At 35.4% G+C, this 21,971-nt stretch overlaps 1 protein-coding gene and 1 pseudogene across 3 annotated transcripts in view; one reads left to right on the top strand and one right to left on the bottom strand.

The window, feature by feature from the left end:
• The first annotated feature begins 663 nt into the window (after positions 1–663).
• Positions 664–2,754, top strand: LOC101707938 (E3 ubiquitin-protein ligase RLIM pseudogene; annotated as a pseudogene).
• A 1,134-nt stretch (positions 2,755–3,888) lies between these two features.
• The window catches only part of LOC147825090 (uncharacterized), a 195,107-nt gene continuing 177,024 nt past the window's right edge, over positions 3,889–21,971 (bottom strand). The window contains exons 5-7 of one of the 3 annotated variants that reach the window (XM_087187434.1): positions 16,019–16,232; positions 13,730–13,800; positions 3,889–5,409 (exon numbers count right to left, since the gene is read on the bottom strand). The gene's annotated coding sequence lies outside the window, so the exon portion shown is untranslated. Of the gene's footprint in view, positions 5,410–13,729; positions 13,801–15,236; positions 15,362–16,018; positions 16,233–21,971 lie in introns of those variants that run through there. The other 2 variants (XM_087187436.1, XM_087187435.1) reach the window with 2 other exon arrangements.

Genomic DNA, 21,971 nt, shown 5'->3' on the forward strand with positions numbered 1-21,971 from the left:
ACTAATACAGAAAATACACTTCACAAAAGCTCACACCTCCTCATAAGAAATGCTCAACTAAGAATATAAAATAATTTAATCAATGTTGTGGATTAAAGGCATCCACAACATTTAGATTCTTACTTACAGTTTCAGTTTCTCACACCAGAGAAACTATTCATTATTTACACGTGTCCTATTTATTTCACTTAAGAGTATGGCCTCAATGTACACAACAAACCAAAAACTAGTGTGCTTAATGGTGAAAAATGAAATGTTTTGCCCTTAATAACAGAAATAAACGAAGATGCGTGTCATTCCTAATTGTATTCATGTTGAATGTAAAGTTCAAGCAAGGAAATTAAATAAGAAAAACAAAAGGAATCCATGTGGAAGCAGAAGAAAATTATCCCTCCTTTCAGATTGAACACAGAATATTCTAAACAATACACTAAAATATCTATTAGAACTAAAAGCAGTCGTATCCTGTCACTGCTTTGTAACAATGGAGAAGAAAATGGTTGCCTGAGCAACATCTGGGAGCAGAGGTGAGGCAGAGGTGACTCCATGGTCTACACATTCTAGAAAACTTGAAAATGTTGGCAGGGGAGGAGAAGAGTCTCAGTGGCAAAGACTGAACTAATGGACTCAAATCGTGAACCTAAAACTTTATAATTTTTCACTTGTTCATCAAGATGGAAAACTTCAGATTCTAATAATAAAGGAAGCAGCAAACAGTCTGCCTCACAATACAGAAGGCAGATGGACCGACTGGATCAGGAGGAAGCTTTCTACCAATTTGTAAATAACTTGAGTGAAGAAAATTATCAACTTATGAGAGACAACAATTTGCTAGGCCCTCCTGGTGAAAGTACAGAGGAAGAATTGTTGAGAAGACTACAACAGATGAAAGAGGGTCTAGCACCACAAAACTCAGAAGGAAATAGAGCAGGTGGAGACTCTTCAGATGCTGTGTCTAATGGTGACTCCATAATAGACTGGGATAATTCTGTCAGACACACTAGAAATAGGTCACAAAGTGGACAAAGAGGAGACCAAGCTTGGAGAGCAGTGAGTCAGATGCATCCGAACACTGGTGATTCCAGATTCAATTTAGAGATAAATGTTAACCAAAATAATGGGAGCCAAAACCCAGAGAATAAACATGAGTCATCTTCAAGCTGTTTTAGTGGAGAAATTACAGGAAACAGCCAAAGGCAAGTGGAAAATCCACTATCTGAGTCAACATCTTCAAGACCATCTAGGTCACAAGGAAATTCAACTGAAACATTCACAGCACCTGCTAGAAGCCAGAGGAGGGCAAGAAGCAGCACAGACCAGCTGACAAGAACCAGAGCTGAAAGGAGGAGGTCAACTTTGCATCCAAGGAGCGAAATTTCACGAAGATCTCATAATCTCTCATCTCAAATTTTGTGCATGTAAATGAGATAGAACGACATTCCAGAAGCTGGCGCCATGTGATAATGAGACAACAAGGAACTAGGCCTGGGTTGCCAAGTAGAGGTCTTTTTGCAGCTTCTGGAAGCAGACATGTCTCTGGAGGAGCAGGCTCTTCAGACATAGCCAGTAGTGGGGAATCCACAGAGTCAACACAGAGACCTCCAACCATAGTTTTTGGTCCTCAAGTCAGAAGAGATCATGCCAGAGAATATCAGCAGAGAAATAGCATAGCCAGCAGATCTCGGTCAATGTCTCAGACACCAACTAATACTGTTACTTATGAAAATGAACCTTTTAGTCATATACTTTCACATTCTGTGCGGGCAGGTGTGAGAACCTATGTCAGTACAATGAAGATTTCCATTCGTAGAATCTTAAATACTGGTTTAAGTGAGAATAATATGTCTGTTCCAAGTCAGACCATGTTAAGGCAGATTATGACAAGTTTTGGTGAGCTAAGCTATGTTAATTACAGTGATAGTCATTCAGAACCTGGTGCTTCCATCTCAAGTGGAATTATGGAAATGTTAGAGTCACAGAATGGAAGAGGGAGGTCTGGTGGTGGCAGCAGTCCTGGGTCCAGTTCAAGTTCCATTTTGAGTTTCAGTTTGAGTTCCAGTCCTAGTTCCAGCTCCAGTGGTGAAAGTTCAGAAACTAGTTCAGAGTTGTCTGAAGGCAGTAATGAAGAAAGCTCATTGCTGAGTGCCAGGCGAGGGGGTGGAAACAGAGCCTCGGGCACATTTGGTGAAAGTGGCACTTTACCCTTCTTTAATCTGGCTCAAATTTTCCTATTAAATGATGTTGATGATGAGCAACCTAGAGGATTCACCAAAGAACAAATTGACAATTTGACAATGAGAAGTTTTGGTGAAAACGATGCATTAAAAACCTGTAGTATCTGTATTAGAGACTATACAGAAGACAACAAACTTCGGAAACTACCTTGTTCCCATGAGTACCATCCCCACTGCATCGATCGTTGGTTATCTGAGAATTCTACCTGTCCTATTTGTCGCAGAACAGTCTTAACTTCTGGTAACAGACAAAATGTGTAATTGAAATCTGAAATCCCAGCTATATATCTGGTGTAGTGATGGGCAAAGAGGAATTACTTGCTTTATGTTCATGTTTTGAGTGGTACTTAAATGTAAAGTAGCAAACTGACAAGAGTCATTTCTTTCTGAAAGAATCATATCCTTTCTCCATCATCTGTTCCAGAATAAAAGGAAATATTTTAAAAGAACTTTTTAGGACCTAAAAATCTCATTTCAGTACCACTTGAATTGGTAGCATTTCTGTTACTGTTAATTTATTATGTACACTAGTCATCATAAGAGATCTACCTTAGTAAAAATATAATAAAATAAATTAATTCAATACTATTGCAAGGTGCAGAATTAAAACATTAACTGGTTTTCATTCACCTAACTGAAAATATGAAAATATAATTAAGAAATCTATTCTCTTTAGAATAGGATAGAAAGAGCTATTTGGAATCATTTTAGCCAAAGTACGTATTTGGACTCTGAAAAATACAAAATATTGTAGACAGAAATTAAAGTCTTAAATAGATAAAAGACATGTTTGTAAGGATGGTTTCAGGGACTTTGTCAAGTGGTGATATCATCCATAAGTCCTATAGATTCAAAGCAATCCATATTAACTGCAGAGCTGCCATTTAACATAAACTGAAAATTTATCCTAAAATTCATATGGAAAAAACTAGGGACTCAGGAGAGCTTCAGATTTTTTTCAAAATAAAAAAATCAGAGGACTAAATCTTTGTCACAAAGATATAAAAATGAAGAAGTTGCTCCACAAACACTTAGCTATTAAGTCAATGGAATAGAACTTGGGGTTTAGAGATAAACCATTATGATCATATGACTTTCAAAAATGACAAGACAAAGAAGAAAAATATTCTTTTCTACAACTGGATATACATGCAAAGGTAAGAGGTTGAATCCCTTCCTTTTGCCATGCACAAAATTAACTAAAAAATAGCAACAGTCCTAAAACTAAGAACTGCATTTATACAACTCTTAGAGGAAAATATCAGAGGTAGACTTAAGAATATTTGGCTAAGGAAATCCTACTCAAATAGAGCAGCAAAAGTAAGAGCAATAGAAGATATAAAAAGATAGATTGATTAATAGACAAGTATAAGATTTCATCAAATTTAAGATTTTTTAAAAATCTTCAATGATACAGTCACTGATACAGAGACGGAGAAACCATTTGAAAATTATATATCTGAAATTAATATCAACTAAAATCAGTGACAAATAAATAACAATAACTACATTTTTATAATGGACAATATTTTTACAAAGACATTTATTGAAAGGAGATGTACAAATGTCCAATAAATCCATAAAATGATTTTTAACATCATTAGTCACTAGGGAAATGAAATAAAGGTACTACTTCACACCCATTGAAATGGAAAATTTTTCAAAAAAGAGAAATAATAACAGTTGGAAAGTATATAAAGAGGTCAGAAACCTCATTTATTCCTAATGGGAAAATGCATGCTATCTACAATGCAGCCACTTTGATAAACTACTTGACAGTCAGTTCCTCAAAAAATAAATATATTTACCATATACATAAAAATAAATATATTTACCAGCAATTCTAACCCTAACATATATACACAAGGAATGAAAAAATTCTTCTCAAAAAATTTGTGTACAAATATACATTAATAATTCAAAATAGTCAAAAATGGAAACGAATTCAAAGGTTCACAATCAATGGATAGATAAGTAAAATTACACCTATTTATACTATGGAATATTGTTCAACAATAAAAAATGATGATATATTTAAACCTGTTCTAATAAGGATGAATCACAAATCACTATGTAGTGAATGAAGCCAGACACAAAATGCTACACTCCATCTCAAAAGTTCAGAAGAGTCCAGCACACCGAGATAGAGGAGTGATTGTTAATGGATGTAGTTTCCTTTGTGGAGGTAAAACTACTCTGACATTTTGTAATTACACAGTAGGTAAACCAACTCTACTTGTATACCAAAAAGCATTCAATTATACATTTTAAATGGGTAAATTATACTATATATTAATTGTATCTCAGTAAACCTGTTTAAAAATACTATAGATCCTGGAATCCATGAGAACATACACTACCTGTGAGCCCTGGGAAAATCAATTCTGAGATGCTCAGTTTCAAAATGATACCTATCTTCTTTTGTAGTTGAAAATATTTAATAAGATACCATTCCCCCTCAGCCATTCAAGCACATGGAATCTAGATTTTATTAAGCATTTAATGCATTTCGGGCATGATTGTTGGATACAACTGTTAAACAACCAATGTTTAATTTAATGGTGTTAATGTAATGACAATTAAAACAACAACACTCTCACTGAGTAGTTTAATAAAAAATTATTGTGTAACAGTTCTGGAAATCTCACAGATTTCTCCCTTCTGAAAGCTGTGATGACAACAAATCTGTAGCTACAACAGAACAACATGGAGTAGCTCTCTTTAAGATGACTACCAAAGGCCCAAAATATGAAGGTCTAAAAATGATATTTTCAAAACCCTTGGCTTCTGCAAAATTGCATCACTTTAATAAGATGAATGAACTTCACCCATGAGGCTCTTGATTGATGATCTCCTCTTACTCTATATGATCTTTGTTTTAGCGGCATAAAACAGCATACATTTATTATCTCAGAGTTTCTATGACAGGGTTCCTCATCCAGTTTGACTGAATCCTAAGTAAGTCTCCCATTCTTATCAGCCAGCTCCATTCACATTTGCAGACTTGACTGGGGAAATCTTAACTTTTAAGGTTACTCAGATTGGTGGGAGAATTTATTCTCTCATGGCTGTAGGATTCATAATAACTCACTTCTTCAGAGCCATCAAGAAAAGCAAGACTCCAGAATAAATCCGAAATCCTTTAGCAATGACAGCTGTAATACTTGAGTGATTTCTGCAACAGAAAGGGGGAAGAAATCACTTATATCATGCAGCCATACTATTGTTGTTTCATTTCATTACATATTTTAAACATTTTACTGTAGAATGTCCAGCCATACTTGAAAGTAGAGATGATGCTATCAGATTTCAGATTCTTTTAAACTAATAGACTTTATTTTGAGCAGTATTGTTTACAGGAAATTTGAGCTGCAATAGAAAATGTTCCCATACATACTCTACCTCAAAATAATTTCTATTATTACATTTTATATTAAAATGGCACAGTTATTACTACTGTAGAGCTAATGACAACTGAAGCTATTACTATCAGTTAACATTAACTAAAGTCTTTAGTCTATATTAGGGTTTTTTTTGTTTTGGACATTTTATGGGTTTTAATAAATATATGAGATCCATTATTACTGCTTTAGGCAGAAGAGTTTTGCTGTCTTATAGATTGCCCATGTTCTACCTGTGCATCCCTTGCAGCAGAACTTTGGCAATTACAGATATATTTGCTATCTTCATGAGTTTGTCTATTCTGACTCAATAATTGGAGTCATGCAGTCTATCACTGGCCTTGTTCACTTTGACCTATGCATTGAAGATAACTTCAAGCCTTCCCATGGATTGATAATTCATTTTTATGGTTTAGTAATATGTGCTACATATTACTATATGTATACATTTAGATGTGCTGCAGACTGTCCAGTCAGCCACTGTTCACAGTTTGGTTGTTCCTAACTTTTGGAAATCACAAATGAAGATGCTAAGAATATCTGCAATATATAAATTTTTATATGGATGTAAGTTTTCATTCATTTTTGTGAAGACCAGAGTCCAATTGTTGGTCATATGGTAAGTGTATGCTTAAGCCCTGCTTAAGTTCTTCAGAAATTGTCAAACTCTCTTTCAAACTGGCTGTAAAATTTTATGTTTCCACCAGCAATGAATGAGTGTTCTTGATGCCTCATTCTCTCCAGCATCTGGAGAAAATGTTGTGGATTTTTGTCATCGTAAACAGGAATTTTAATAGGGTGTTTTTAACTTCATTTGTTTTTTATGTCTTATTACACAGACAATACTAAGGCTGTAGGAGAAAGTAGATAATCTTTTCTTGCCCAATATATTATCCCCAAGCCCTGGCATATATGTTGAACAAATGAGAGACTTTGAAGAATCTATCAGAGATTTCCCTTAGCATTTCATTCTGAAGATTAACAACTTTCATTACAAGAGAAAAATATGAATTTGAAAATAATGAAAATTTTTAGTGAAAGCAATGCTTTTCAGTAAAAAAGTATTGATTTTATTCTTATTTTCATATATTTTGTATTTTTAAGACCATCAATGAGAATCCATAACATAACATTTTCCTACCTTATATTGTAATACTTTTTTAATAAACTATGATGATTTATTTGGAAAAGAGTGGAGAAAGGGAAGATAGATGGCTATTCTGTAAGAGTAGTGAGCATTAGGAAGGTTTTACTTTCTTGGAGACTAATAAATGAGTCTACCCTTCAATAAGTATTTACGTCCTTAAATATGCTTTTCTTAGGACAAATCAAAATTTACAGACTTTCCCAAAGTATTTTTAACTAGTGTGCAAATATTATGGTAAGGAAAATTTTAGTTTGCAGTTTTAAATTTGCTACTGATAAATATTTAAGAAATGTTGGGGTATCATTCATATATACATACATTCATATATATATATATATATATATTTCCTCCTTTTCTAAAACAAAACTTTCCTATGTGGCAAACACCTTGAAGTCTTCATATCTAACTTCGTGACAAAATTTTCAGAGTCTAACATTTACCAGCAATAAAAACCAAAGCAAACCATGATCCATCTTGACCTAATTCATTATTTCATTATTTTATTGTTCTGTCCCAGTTCTGACCAATATATGTCTATTTGTATACAGACTATATATATATATATATATATATATATATATATATTTACATCTTTCATTGCAAGATCTTTTTCAGTTTTTCTTGAAAAGTAAATCTATACATTTGACATTTTGTCTATGTTCAGAATTACATAAAATTCTGATTTTGTAACTACTGCTATATAAGTATTATTATTGTATGTTTGCTAGATAGAAATCTACATTGATCTATCTATTTCCTTAGTATAATAGGTTAATTCTTAGATTTGGATGTCTGAGTAAATTATTTTCTGTTTTGTTTTGTTTTAACAGCAAGCAGCTAGACAACCAATATGATAATTGAGGTATATTTTAAATTAATGTGGAAGTGGTAGTTGTTCTTGTGTAAAACTTTGTATAATTAAAATTTATATGTATATACATTTATGTTATTATTCATTTACATTAATATAGGTAAATATGCATATGAAACAAATTCATATGTAGAACATTAAAATGTTTGCATGATTATCCCTTAATTGAATTGCTTTTTAAATTTTATAAAAACATAAAATTACCTGTTTTCCTGAACTGTTTAGCTTTTTGAATCACTTAGATCAAGTGTCCAATTGAGCTGTAAAAATCTGTTATGTTTACTAATCCTGTCCTGAAAAGTGAAAGCTTGAGTACAAATGTACAAGAGACTTGCAAACTGATAAATTTAATGATTACCTGATTTTTTTAATGCACTAAGCTTATTGGTACATTTTAGGTATACAATATGACATTCATACACTGTAGCAAAATGAAAACAAGTAGAATTTATTTTTAAACTCTTGAAAGTGCTTAAACATTCAAACAGTTCAACCTTGAAACACAAAACCAGACAACTTCATGCGCCATATCCTATAGTGAAGAAATTGACTCCTTCAGACTGCAGAAGCCACTTCAGCTTACTGAATTAGACATGGACAGGTGTAAGTATGCATTCTTACAGATGGAGACTCTCAGGCACGGAAGGATTAAGGAACTTGATTTGGGATGCACAGCTGTTCCAGTTAGTGCAGCCATGACAGCAACCCAATATATATGGATCCTATCCAAAGGGATGTCACCTTGATTTACCTATCTATTATTTACTGCATTACACTCACAGTCTTAATTTATAGTTCATAGAGTGCTATATGGAATTGCACACACTCATGTAGGATTTTGATTAAATTAATAGGTCAAGTATACAAAAAGCTAAGATCTCCAATAGATTAATCTGTGTTTTCATTGGTAACCGGTTAACTGGGCTCCTAACATAATTTATCTATTTTGATATAAAAATAGAGTAATTTTGTCTTTTCACATGAACTCTACCTCATTTCTCTGACTACATGATACATGCTGGGATTGCTTTCTCCTGCACAAGAGAATATTTTATGTATGAAACTTGAAAATTTTGAGTTAGTCTCAAAGAATATTTTAAAATTAAGTGATTTTACTAGGTTTTCTTTTGCTTTAAAATTTACTTCAAATTTTTCTCCTACAGATAAGCAAGGATTGACTATTCCTGCCTTTGAACATGAGAAAAGATTTTCAGGTGATTCCTGTCAAATTTTGTCATTTTCAGTAGATTTTCACGTCATTCTAAATACAGATGATATCAAACTTAATTGAACAATAAATGTAAATTTCTTTGAATAAAGCACAATGACTTTTGTAACCTTTATTTCATTCTGAAAATGAACTTTTTGTATTTATCATGCTATTGTAAGAATCCATGACATTTCTTCCTTTAGAATTTGATATTGCTCTCTAACAACCAAAGCAATAATAACAAATATACCTTAGAAATTGCAAAAAGAATACAGAAAAGAACCATTACAGTGAAAATGGCCACACTTCCAAAACTACTATATAGATTTAGCACAATGCCGATTGAAATTCCAACAATATACTTCACAGAACTAGAGAAAACAATGCAAAAATTCATTTGGAACCAGAAGAGACCTAGAATAGCAAAAGCAATTCTAGGCAACAGAGACATGGCTGAGGGTACCACAATCCCCAACTTGAAACTATACTACAAAGCTACTGTGATAAAAACAACATGGTACTGGCAAAGAAACAGACCTGAGGATCAGTGGAATAGATTAGAAGATGCAGAAACAACTCCAGACATGCTCAGCCACCTCATCTTTCACAAAGGAGCCAATCACCCTCATTTGAGGAAAGATAGCCAGTTTAATAAATGCTGTTGGAAAAACTGGATTTCAACCTGCCAAAGATTGAAACTAGACCCATATCTATCAAGACCCAATAAACTAAGATTGAAGTGGATTAAAGATTTAAATATTAAGACATAAACACTAAACTTGCTGGAAGATAAGTTAGGTAGAACTTTTGAAGACATTGGCATGGGAAAAGACTTTATGAACAAAACCTCAGTAGCACGGGAGCTAGCACAAAGAATCAACAACTGGGATTTCATCTCATTACAAAGCTTCTGTTCTCCAAGAGAAACCACCAACAGAGCTAAGAGACAACCTACAGTGTGAGAAAAACATCATAGCACCTGTACCTCAGACAAAAGACTACTATCTAGAATATATAAAGAACTTAAAAAAATCAGACCCCCCCAAATTTAAATACCCAATTAAAAAATGGGCATCTGAAATGAACAGACATTTCTCAGACAAAGAAGTAAAAGCAAAAAATAAACATGTGAAAAAATGTTCAACATCACTCGTTATTCGAGAGATGGAGATGAAAACAACACTGAGATTCCACTTCACCCCAGAAAGAATGGCTGCTATGAAGAAATCAACCAATAACAAATGCTGGTGGGGGTGTGGGGAGAAAGGACCCCTCATCCATTGTTGGTGGGAGTGCAGACTGGTGCAACCACTGTGGAAATCCGTATGGAGATACCTCAAAGAACTAGGGCTAGAGGTCCCATTTGACCCAGCTATTCCCCTACTGGGTATCTTCCCCAAAGAATCAAAAGAATCATATCACAGCAATATATGTGCACCCATGTTCACAGCAGCACAGTTTGTAATAGCTAAAGCTTGGAAACAGCCCAAGTGCCCATCGACTGGAAACTGGGTAATGAAGATGTGTTGTTGTTTTTTTTTTAATAAAATGGATTACTACTCAGTCATAAAGAAGGAGAAACTAGAGGCTTTTATAGCTAAATGGATGCCAATATGGATGAGGCCATATTCTTAAGTGAAATAAATAGGACACACATGTGTAAATACCAAATAGTTTCTCTAGTGTGAGAAACTGAAAGTGTAAATAAGGATTAAAACGATTAAATTAATAATTGATAATTTGAAATAGGAAGAAAAGGCCCAAAGGGGTAGGGGATGGGGGAAGGGAAGGGGAAAGGGAAGAAGAGAAAGGAAAAACTATGAGAAAAGGAAAAAAAAATGGAAATGAAATCTATGTAAATAGGGAAGAGTGGAGGGAGTGAAGGGCACACAGATAATGGGGAAAAAAGTAAGAACTAAGATACATCATGTACAGACACAAGCACCCAATGATAAATGTAAACATATTGTATACCTAAAATGTACCAATAAAAGAATTTAAGCAAAAAAAAAAAAAAAAAGAAAGAAGAATACACAAAAGACTTTTATGTCTAAGGAAACATAGTGGAAACATGCAAAAAATGAATTATCCCTGAGGCATAATATTTTGGGTATTTTAAAATCTTAACTATTTGTTCCTACATTTTTGGATATGTATAAATGAATATGTACACTAAAGTACTACACAGTTTGGGCTTCTATAACAATTGTACCATGGGATGGGTGGCTGAAATAACAAATTATTGTTTCACACAATTCTGGAAGGAGGAAAGTCAGAGTTCAATGTGCTGGGAGATGTGGAGTCTGATGAGAATCTACTTCCTGTTTTGCCTAAGGCCATCTTCAGAGGGACAGCATAGTGTGAACATCTCTCTGATGCCTTTCCAAATGTAAGCATTAATCCTATTCACAGGGGATCCATCTTAGATCATGAACTAACTGCCTCCAAAAATACCCATCTACCTTTTCAATACCATCACAGTGGTATTTTAGGCTTAAACTTATGAATTTTGAGGAGCTACATAAATTTAATCTATGGCAGGATCCCTTACCAAAATACCACAGAAAAAAATGTCTTAAACAACAGAAATTAACTTCTTACAGCTCTGAAGTCAGGGAAGACTAAGATAGAGGTTCTCATAAGGTAAGCTCCATCTTAAGAAATCTTCTTTTGGCTCCTTGTTGGTTGTCAAACTCCATGGGCTAACCCGACCTCTGTACACAAAGGGGTAGGTTCTTTCTGATCCTTCTTTTTATAAGGTCACTACTCCTATCATTCAAGGACGCTATTCTTATTACTTCATTTAACCTTAATTACCTCCACAAAATTTCTGTTTCCAAATACAGCCATACTGGGAACTGAGGCCTCAACATCTGCATTTTGAGTGGAGAAAAATACTCAGGTATATGAAAAAAGGGAAAGGGAGAGAAAAAAAGAATCAATTAAAACAATTTTTTTGGTTATTGGATAGTTGAATACTTGGGTATCCACATGCAATTAATTGTACCTTACAACCTCACTTGACCCTGAATGAGTCGACTTATAAATACTTTTATCTTCTCTCTGGACCTGTTTACAATTCAGTTCTCAGAATAAGTGTGAATCCCCTAACAGGGTGAAGTACTACAGAACTAAAACCTTCATTCTAGGGGTTCCTATAGTAGCCAGTGGTGAGTAGAAGCTTTTTATTTGGTTTTTCTGGAAAGGCAAGATGATGAAAACAAAAAAGAAAGTAAATATGAGGTGTGATAAAAATTATGGTGAATGTTTACTTTTTAAATTTTATTACACTAGGGCCGGGGATTTAGCTCAGTCGTTCCAGCGCCTGCCTTGAAAGAGAAAGGTCCTGAATTTGATCTCCAGTTCCAAAAAAAAAAAAATGTATGACACTAAAAGACATGTTGCCATTACTTCCCCTCAAAATAATCCTCCCATTTCAAACACACTTATCTCATAATTCTTTTCCATTTTCTGGTAGGCCTCTTTTGTGAGTGTCTAGTCACACTATCACGGTTGCTTGGATGTCATGAATCAATTCAACAACATTTAACTTTCATGGTGATTTTGATTTGAGGAAAGAGCCAAAAGTCACATGGTGCTAGATTCAGTGAATGAAGTAGATGAGAATACACTGTAATGTTTTTATGAGCCTGCCTTTCCATTTAATGGCACTCAACAAGTGCATCCCAGTAATTTTTTATAATTCAGTGTAGAGACAATGATAAAATAAGACTTCCAGAACTGTTTCAGAGAGTAGCAAGAATGATTAGTGTGTTCAAGCAAGGAGATGTATTTTGCTGTAGACTAATGGCAATGTGTCTTTTACTGTGACTTTTAAAAAATTCAAACATTGACCATATATTTCATAATATATGTAATATTTCTATGACTAGCAAAATAATTGTAACAGTTTCTTCCATAAACTCTTAATGGACAGTTTTAAAGTAATGCTCAGTAAGAGATGACAGAAAATGGGAACTCTTTAATGAGATGATCTTAAGTGAGCATTGTTGCTTTTTCATACTAAATATGACCACTAAGACCTTATTCCTATTACCTTGGGGAAAGGAGGAGCATGTTTGAAATAAAAAAATACATTATGAAATACAAATCTGCTTCTTTTTCAAGTCAGCCAGTATGTCTTCTTCAGAGAGATTCTCTTCACCATTTTTATGATAATTGTCCCATGCAATAAGAGGAAAGGAAAACAGAAAAACAGATACTGTTTCTGCTCTTGGGGAAAAATTTCATGACAGTAAGTTTGTATTTGTTTTTGTCATCAATTCATCAATTCCATTTTGCACAATGATTACACATTGAAGAGTCTGAATAAATATTGATTGAATAATAAATTTGCATAATTGGCCACCTAGTTTCCAGAGTAGACTTGAGTATGGTTATTAGTAACATAACCTTCACTTACTCCTCTGCCTATCCTGGCAGCAATTCAAAAGCTCCAGCTGCTACTTGGCACACAATTTCTGCCCCTCCTCATTGTTTTGGCTAACACTCCTCCTGGCACTAGGTTTCTTGGCTATAAGAGTGGCTGAGGGTTGAACAGATCCCCACTCTCTCTGCAGATATTGTAACCTCTGTTTGTGCTATTGCTCATTAGAGCCTATTACAAACAGAATCCACAGGAGTCAACACTGCCATGATCTAAACCCTAGGAATCCAGAAACAAATGTATCCACCATCCCCCCACCTCCATGATTTCTATATTTGCACATGCCTACATAACAGAAAGATTTTGCATCTCATTTCCCACAGCAATGTGTTTTGCATAATTGTTATTTCATACATTAAAAGCCTCTAGTAAAATGATTTTTTCAATGCCATGTAACTAGTAAGTGAAGAAATCCATACCATAATTTCTGACTTCCAGATTAAAAGCCCTCTTCTACCTTATCACTGATATGTTTGTATATCTCCACAATCTGAGAATAAGAACAAACCAAAAATTAAATTAAATTAAAAGTCAATATGACATAAGCAATAAATATGAAATGACTGATATTTATAAAATCAATGTACCAGAAAAATAATACAGGAAGGAGGGAAACCTAAACTCATCAGTGAGATGAGAACATGCTATGTAGAAGACTTGATGGCCAAAAAATGTTCCCAAGGGTACTAAAGAGACTGAATTTTAGAGTGCCCAACATTTCAAGAGTTAAAACCATAGCTGCATTAATTCCAATTGCTTACTGAAACACTGGTAACAAAATCAGTACTGAGAAAGAAGGAGGAAAACTTTCATTCTGAAAGCAGAAAATGCAATTTGGTGCATGTCAGCATTTACTGAGCCATGTGAGTTATATGTTGTATTTCAAGTTTCCTAGGGAACAGATTCTGAGACAGAAATTAGTATGCAAGATTACTGCAAGGATTAATACTAGTTGGAGAAGAAACTAAAAGAAGGATAGATTGCATCACATGTAGTCATAACAAGGCCTCAAATGCCCTGCATTAGAAGCTAGAATGGCCACGTAGGGTTTTCCCAAGTTGGGGTGAAAGGCCAGGGCTAAAATTTTCTTACATGATTTGGGATCTGATACAGATGGGTCTAGAACCAATGTGACCTTAGATGTGGTGATCCTGTCTAGGGGCAGGTTTTTTAGAAGACTGACAACTGAAACTTGACATTTTTCAGTTCTCAAAGGCTGGAGAAAGGCATCCTTCAGTCATTGTGGAGGAATTGAGAAGGGGAAGACAATGTCTACGAAATATCAGCTATTTTTTAAACACCTGTTATATGCCAGATGATATATTTCATTTTCACATGTTCCAAATTTTCATATCTATCATTATACTGACTTTCAAAGGACATACGATTAATAAAGGGCCAGTTAATGCTCAGACTCAGGGTGTTTGAAAAAGATCTAGTATTTTTCTAACATAATTCTCCATATATTCAAAATGTCATCACATGAAAATTCACTCAAAACTCTAACAGCAAAATTTTTGAAATATAGACAGAAGTACTATCAAAAGGAACGTGGAGCAATTCCAGTTTTATTAATGCAAAAAAAAGAAGCATAAATAATATTAAAGTAAAAGGTTAATGGTTTTATTCTCTCTTCACACTCTTAAGGTGTTCTTTAAAGGGAGTGCTGTTTCTGTTCTCTCTCTATCCTGAGCTTTTTTTTCACCTTCAATAAACATTTGGTCTGTGCCACCTTTGTTTTTTTGAGTGTGATGTTAAATTTTATGTATCAACTTTATTGAGCTGTGACTGTGCTGAGATAAAGCTTTGATCCTGGGTATCTCTGTGAAGATGTTTCCAGATGAGAACGGCATTGAAATCAAAGGACTCAGCAAATAGATTTCCCTCTGTAATGCAGTTAGGCATAGTCCAAACATTGAGGGCCTGAATTTAAAAAAAAAAAAAAAAAAAAAAAAAAAAAGCTGAAGGAGGAAGTGTTTGCTTATTTTTTCTCTTCTTTTCCTCCTTCACTTCATGAGCTGTGACATTTCATCTCCTCTTCTTCACTTAGTCTGAAACGACATCATCAACCCCATTGGTGCTCAGGACAGAATTGCAATATGCTAGTTCTTGGCCCTTTTCAGTAGTGCTGCCCTACAAACTGTGGGACAGTATTGTTAGGATGGATTTGTGATTTAAGATTCATTTATTGTTAGGATGGATTTGTGATTTAAGCTTTATTTATATTCATAACTTTAGCAAATACTATGAGATAATTTTTTTGAAGAGAACCTCAACATCCTGTAAAACTCTGTGATCACAGCTTTCTGTAGGCCACACCTTATGGTGAGAACTGCAGTCACCAAATTAGGCAATGTTATCACTACTGGAGTATTTTCATCCTGGGGTAACAGGGATCAAATGGCATAAACTACCAAAAGCAGTTTGACTTGGTTACCATAATGGATAAGAAAGTTAAGTCAACAATCAGAAAATCTTCCTTTTGCTGACTTATGGCATTGGTCAATTGATTAGAGTGTTCCTAGAATTGAAATGATTAACTTACTTAATAAAATTTACCAGATGTATAAGCAGAAAGTTTCTAAATCAAGCAAACACACAAGTCTAACTAACATATATCACATAAGCAGTCATGGCCTGTCTCAGTTACTTTTGTTATTGCTGAGAAAAAATACTCAACACCCAAAGTTAAAGGAGGAAAGGTTTACCTCAGCTCAGTTTGTAAAGTTTCAATCCGTAGTTGGCCGGCTCCAAGGCAGGTTGGCATCTCAGAGCAGAAACAGTTAATGAGCAGGCAGAAGGCAGCAAGCCGCAGCACCAGTTCACTAACTCTCCCTTTTGTCCCTTCCAGGGTAACTGCGTTCTGGGTGGTACCAACCACATGCAGAGTTGGCCTTCCCATGATCCACACCTGCAAGTGTGCTAAACAGATCAGTGAACTAATTTAGTAATCACTCATTCTTATTCCCAGCAACACATACCCTAGATCCAGCCACCTCCCAAAAGCCCCACCTATGACCACAAGAGGCTTTGGGGAACATCTAGATACAAGCCATAACATGGCCCTTCAATCAATTCCCAGACCTGAGCCAGTTTTTAGTTGCAGAACACCTTGAATAAGGTAAGGCCAGGTCCTTTTCAGGAAATATCTTATACATTACTGAACATTTATATGGACAAACTTTCTCCTAGCTTTCTTCATTGTTCAGCTTTCCTTTTGCTAGGACACAATTCCAAAAACCACAGTTTAACAGAGAAAAGGTTTAAGTGGCCTCTGGTTTTAAGAGATTCAATCCATGGTGAGCTTGCTCCAAGATGACAACATCATGGTGGAAAAGCATGTTGAAACAAGGCTGCTAACTTCATGGCAAGCAGGAAGCAGAACATCAAAGCAGAGCCAGAAAAGGGCAAGGCCAAAATACAGTGCCCAAGATCGAACTTCCATTACCTACCAGACACACTGAGAAGTATGCTTTACTAGTAGTACCCTAGGAGACTCTTAAGCTAATCAAGTTGACAATCCAACTTAACTGTCATGTCTTTCCTAAAGCAGCATATAGCCTTTACCAGGAGAACTGAACTGTGCACTGGGGAAAATGAAATAATCAAATTTGAGAAGAACTGATGTATAACAGCTCTGAAATGGCACTAATTTCAGAAACACCCAAATCACTGCAGTCCACTGGTCAGAGTAGGAGGCATGGGGAGCTCAGTTATAAATTATATTTTAGCTCAGATCCATCTCATATTCAATCTGTTGAGTTTCTAATCCAATCTTGTAGTATCACAAAACATAATGGGAATATACATACTTAAGGAGGTGGCAGAATCCACAGATTGGTTCATTATCTTATGAAGTGAAGGGCAGTGATGGGAAAAGAAAAATGGAAACTATTAGAATTCCTTCCATTTAAGGTATGTTAGTCAAATTTCTATCAATTAGAGAAAGAAACTTAAAGGAGGAAAGGTTTGTTTGGCTCATAATTTCAGTTGTTTCAGTCCATGGTTGTTTGTTCCCATCACTGTGTGCCCATAGTGAGGTATAACATCATGATTAGGAGGGAATGGTGGAACAAACCTGCTTACCTCACAATGGCTTGGAGCAGAAAGAAAACTGGAAAGAGGAAGGAGCAAGGAAAAATATGTAGCCTTCAAAGTCTTCTCCATAGTGACTTCCTTCTTCCAACTGGACCCCCAACTCCTAGTAACCCGTTCATCTATAAACTCATAAATAGATTCATCCATTGTTGATTTTAGAGTCTTCATGTATCAATCACCTCTCTAGACCTCACCTCTGAACATTGCTGCTTTGAGGTTCAACCATTCAACACTGGAGCATTTGGGGGATATTTCAGATACAACTCATAACACAGAGAAATAATAAATTTGTGGTAATACTGCATTCCAGATTGGATAACCAGTAGAACCATCAAGAATTTACAGACTATTAAAACTATCAAGAACTTAAAACAAAAACAGGTGGTGAATGTTACCACCTTATTTACATCTCCTATTTGACAAGTAAAAAGAAATGGATCTTGGAGAATGAGAGTGGGTTATCTTAAGCTTAACCCAGTCATGACCAGAACTGTAGCTGCTGTTACGAAATGTATGAGCAAATTACCATCACCTAATTCATACCTATCTGGATGTAATAAATACCTTTTACTCCATGTCTGTTCAACAGGCCCATGTTTTACTCAGATTTCCCATTTGCTGGACAAAATACTGACACTCACAAATTAAAAGAAGAAGGGCTTAATTCGACTCATGATTTAATGGAATTCTGTCCGTGATCAGCCAACTCTAAGGCAGAAACATTAAATTGGAAGGGTGTGGTCAAGCAAAGCTACTTAATTCATGGTGGTTTGCAAGTAGAACAGGAGAACAGTGCCACAGAGGAAAAGAAAAAGATCATGTATAGTATTCAAGGTTTCCTCTTCATGATGCACCCAGACACATGTGAAAGTGTGCTCTACTAATCCATTTGGTAGTTTCCAAGTCAATCAAGTGAGTACAGTCAGGCTTAACTCTTACATCACACTCCTTTCAAGATGACACCACAAAATATCCCCTTAAACCATATTTAATCACTAATAAACACCAGGTCCTGTTTCTGCCTAATATAATACAACTACATTGCCAACAATCCTAAAATGCAATAATCTCTGCCCCAAATTTGCAACAATTCCAGTGTTCTTCAAAAGTTCAAGTCAAAGTCTCTTTGACTCAAGAAACTTTGACTCAGGACAAACTCTTTGCTGTGAAACTCTATAAAAATTTTAAACAACAACAATTTAAATGACCCCAAGGCACATTGGCATAGAGAAAACGCTTCCATTTCAGAAGGAAGGCATAGAGGAAGAAAACTAGTAGATCAAAATAAGACTGAAATCCAGCAGGGAAAATATCTATCTCTGTAGCCCCACACCCTTTGAAAACTGTACGGATGCTTCATTGACCCCCAAACTCTTGCATTCTGCATGCTTATAAAACCAGGATCACATCAAAAATCCCAAGGTTTGTTGTCAGTGTGAGCAGTAGACAGGTCCCCTGGGACCACGGCTGCAATGAGTTCTCAGTCTAGATGCCTTACCACAATGAAATGAATCCTAGGGAACCAATTCTCTACACAGACCTTCTGCATCAAGGAGCCCAAGAATTCTCTTTTCAAATTAAATGCTGATATTTTGCATTTTAGGTTATTACCTTTGAGGCCTCTTGTTAGGTTTGGGCACTTCTGATTAGTGAGATGCACTCAAGACATCTTTCTTTTGTCCTAGTACAAAGTAAATGATTCCATTTTAATGGAAACAGTCTCTTCAGAAGTCACATCTTCTTTGGCCCCAACTTTACACGTGCTTGCTTCTAGCCAAAATTTAAGTTTTAAATTTTTTTTGTTCTCTTTGTCCTTGATTGCACCTATAAATTTGGCTAAAAGTAGCCAGAAAATACCCATGCTGCAAAAGAAATTTGGGCTACTTTTTAATTACTGCCACCAAAACAATTAGGAACCCAATCTTAATCTCAGACTCCTCCAAAGACTCATAACAGGGCAAAATGTACTTTTTTTGGTTTGTTTGGGTTTTTTTTTCCTTTTTTCCAGAGTGTAGCACACATGGCTTCTAATACACCTGACAATTGTAGTCTTTGTACTCAACTGAAACCTCCTGACACTAGCCTTGATTTTCCATATTCCTATAATCATTCTGATCTTCTGAACTCCAAAAAGAATCACCTGTCAGGCTATGCTTATGGTATTTGATGTTTTTTAAAGACCACATTTCTACATGTTTCCAAACTCTTTCTATAAACCAGTTTAAAAGAATTCTGAACCATACGGTACAGTCATAGCAATAACCTCATGTTTCAAGTATAAATTTTCTGTATTGGTCAGCTTTCCTTTTATTGGATACAATACTTGACATCCACAACTTCAAAAGGTTTAATTTGGCTCACATTTTAAGTAGACTCAGTCCATGGTTATCTTACTCTAGGGTGAAAACCTCATGGCATAAGGGCGCAGTCAAGGAAAAATATTCAATTCACAGAGGTTGGCAAGTAGAGCAGAGGAACAGTGCCATAAAGGAGTTGGAGAGGGATCAGATATACTGTAGTACCCAAGGTCATTTTTCCATGCCTACACAAGCATATCCAGAGATATGCTCCACCAATTCCCTGGATAGCACCCAAGCCAATCAAGTTGATACGATCAATTTTAACAGTTATAGCCCACCCAAAATAGATTTTTTAGGTGACAAATTTAGAAATATACCATTAATGTCCTATTGCAATGTTTTATCTGAATAATTAACAATAATTTAGTTCACAAAGATCTTGACTGCCTTTCCAAAAAATATCACATTGATACAAAATATTGATGACTTTACATTGATTGGATCAAGTAATAAGTAATGGAATCACTCCAGACTTATTGGTAATATACTGTTTTCATATTTGAAAGTATGATATAAATTCAACTAAAACTCAGTGGTCTTCTGAGTCAGTGAGTTGTTTTCTGTTGAATCAGTGGTGTGGGGCATGTCCAGATATCTCTTACAAACTGAGGGTAATTACTTACATCTGGCTCCTCCTACAACTAAAAGAAAGGCACAAGGCTTACTGAGGCTCTTTGGATGTTGAAACCCAAATATTTCTCATGTGGTTTCGTTTCTCCAGTTATTTCACAAATTCCTAGAAAAGCTGCAAATTTTCAGTGGGGACATTATGACTAGCAAAATTTTGCACCCTGTTTCCACTGCCTTATATTCTGTTTGAATACAGCTCCATGTTATTTAGTTTTTCAGTGCTGGAACAAAATATCTGACAGGCACAATTTAAAATAAGAAAGGTTTATTTAGGCTTAAGGTTTCAGAGGTTTAAATCCACTGTCTACTGTCTCCAAAGCAGAAACACGGCAGAAAAAAATGACAAAAAAATCTGATTAACTCATAGTATCTGGGAAGCAGATACCAGAGCAAGAGCCAGATACGAAAGGACAGGAAACAGATACAGTTTCCAATCTCATTCCTCCATGACACTCCTAGGCACATGCAAAAGTGTGATTTTCTAATCTCCTAGATGTCTCTCAAGCTAATCAAGTTAGGGGAAGGGGAAAGGAAAAGAAAGAAGGTAAAGAAAAAATTATGAGAAAAGAAAAAAATGGAAGCAAAGTCTATGTAAATAGAGAAGGGTGGAGGGTGTGAAGGACGCACAGGAAATGGGGAAAAAATAAGAACCAAGATACATCATGTACAGGTACAAACACCCAATGATAAATGTAAACATTCTGTATACCTAAAATGTACCAATAAAAGAATTTAAGCAAAAAAATAAATAGTCAAGACTGACCACTACAAGTCTACACCTTGTCAACTTCACACACACACACACACACACACACACACGCACATTTCCTCAAACTACATTTAATCTTCAAAAAGACAATAACAAGGTTTTAATTTTGTCTAATATGGCATAATATATCAACTAATATGTATCCTACATAAAACCAAAAACATGCTGTTTTTCTCCAAAGTTTCAACAGTATCAACATTACTCAAAAGTTCAAGTCCAAATTCTCTGACTCAAGGTAAGTGCTTAGCTATGAACTACTGTAAAAATCAAAAACAAGTCCCATAATCCCAAGGTAAAATTGTACAGGATAAATATTTCTATTTCAAAGGCATATGGAGATGGCAAATGATAAGATTAAAGCCAGATGGAAAATCTTAAATCTTATATCTCCTGTATCTCTGTGTCCATCATTAGGGAAACAAGGTGGTGAAATGTTAGATCCTGAATGCTTGGACAGGCTATTCCTTGTACCCTTGCCATTTGTACACCACATGGCCTCTCTCTTAGGGTGGTCCTGCTTGCTATCTCAATTGTCCTTGTCTTTTCTTGAAAGATGTTCCACATTTCTAGCATACCTAACTTCCTGGGATTTCCATTGCACCATTGGCTTTGATTCACAGCTTCACACACTGCCCTTTCAGAAGCACCAGGCAAGGATGTCACCTCTGTCACCCACTGATTTGCAACCCATGCCAGCTTTTGAAGTCAGGATATAAACCTCTTTGATCTTGTAACTCTTGCACTTTATATGCCTCGAAAACCAACACTACTTGAAAGATGCCAAGACCTACCACCAGCAAAAGT

The sequence above is a fragment of the Heterocephalus glaber genome, unplaced genomic scaffold (genome assembly GCF_053883595.1).
Source record: "Heterocephalus glaber isolate CG9 unplaced genomic scaffold, H.glaber_assembly_v1.0 deba00001509, whole genome shotgun sequence".
Lineage (NCBI taxonomy): Eukaryota > Metazoa > Chordata > Mammalia > Rodentia > Bathyergidae > Heterocephalus > Heterocephalus glaber.